Consider the following 1,771-nt stretch of genomic DNA (forward strand, 5'->3'; position numbering starts at 1 on the left):
TCTTGTATTGTGCCTGTTTCTTTAATTAACAGTATTGTTGTACTGGGTGGTGATTAGAATACAATGGAAAGCCATTTCTGTTAAAAGGAAAATAAATCAAACCCAGTTGTTTCTTGGAAGAAATTAAAGTCCATATATGATAGATTTTATTGTGGAATCTGCAAAAGAAAATGCAGCAGCTTTATAAGTAATTTACTCTATTCAGAAGTTAAACACCACTTATAAAACATCATAAGTCATCCTCTGCAGTTAGCCATTTCTGTTAAAAGGAAAATAAAGCTAACCCAGTTGTTTCTTGGAAGAAATTAAAGTCCATATAAATTGTATTTTATTGTTAAATCTGCACAAAAAAGGCATATTTATAATTAATTTGCTCCGTTCATAAGTTAAACACCACACTTATAAAACATCATTAGTCATCCTCTGCAGTTAGCCTGAAATGAGCATGTGTTCAATTGGTTTAGTACACATTACGTATATTTTTTAGTTTGTTAGAAATGACTGTCTATAAAAGAAAATATTCTGCTGTCCTTCATGTGTCTCATTGCTCAAACTTTTATCTTCTGAATAAACGGCGATTAGAAATGTTGATTACAAAATAAAAGCTTTTTCTACCAACTCAGTTTTTTCAGTTGCCACGGGGATTTAAAAAGTGTAACGTTTCAAAAATAAAAATACTGAGCTTTATGTATACTGTATGTGTGTATATATACTGTACGTATGTACATACCCATATGTATATACACACACAAATAAACATAGTATATGTAATAACAGTTTTAAAGTGCCTTTTTACACACACATGTATATATACACACGTGTGTATATATGTGTGTGTTGTGTATCTATACACACACACATATGTATATATACGTGTGTGTGTATATATACATGTGTGTGTGTATCTATACACACACATGTATATATACGTGTGTGTATATATACATGTGTGTGTATCTATACACAAACACACATATGTATATATACACACGTGTGTGTGTGTGTATCTATACATACACACACACATATTTATATGTGTAATGACAGTTTTAAAGTGCATTTTTCTGCTGATATTTTCTTTCAACTAACCCAAAACATTCCAGTGGTTCCCAACCTGGGGCTCGGGTCCCTCCAAAGGACCCCAAGACCACCAACAGGTCGTGAGATGATTAATGCGGGAAAGAAGAATAAACTCCATTTTGTTTTTGAAAATAAAACAGTAGATTTATTTAGGACTTGTTAAAGATGCTTTACATAGAATACAAATACAGACATTTGAATAAAGACAATAAGAGTAAAACTTTGAAGTAAATAAAAACACGAGGTAGGTTTTGAGGCCTTTTTTTGGAAAGCAGACAGTGAGTATTTTTGTGAAATATTGGATAGCTTTACCTTTATGAAACCTATGAGACCTTTGAAGTCTAGTGGATGTCCCTATTATGGCTAATAACTTACAGACGTGACTAGAAGCCTGTAAGGGGCCACAGAGATCGGGGCTGTCCTCGACTGAAGCATATCTTACCCACTGGAAAATGGGGTTTAATCGAGATTCTGATTTTTAGGTTTGAATCAAAAGCAATTCTTGATTTAAAAAAAAAGAAATTCACAGCATGTGAATGTAGTTATTTTTCCCCCCATGCATATATATGTGTATATATTATTCATTTCCATATTATTCATGTTGATAATTGTTATTTTAACATCCTGTTATGATGTATGTGTGTTGTGTCTGTAAGCAACTGGGAGCTTGAATTTCCCCAAAGGGGGGAGG

The sequence above is a fragment of the Etheostoma cragini genome, chromosome 5 (assembly GCF_013103735.1).
Source record: "Etheostoma cragini isolate CJK2018 chromosome 5, CSU_Ecrag_1.0, whole genome shotgun sequence".
NCBI classification, from domain to species: domain Eukaryota; kingdom Metazoa; phylum Chordata; class Actinopteri; order Perciformes; family Percidae; genus Etheostoma; species Etheostoma cragini.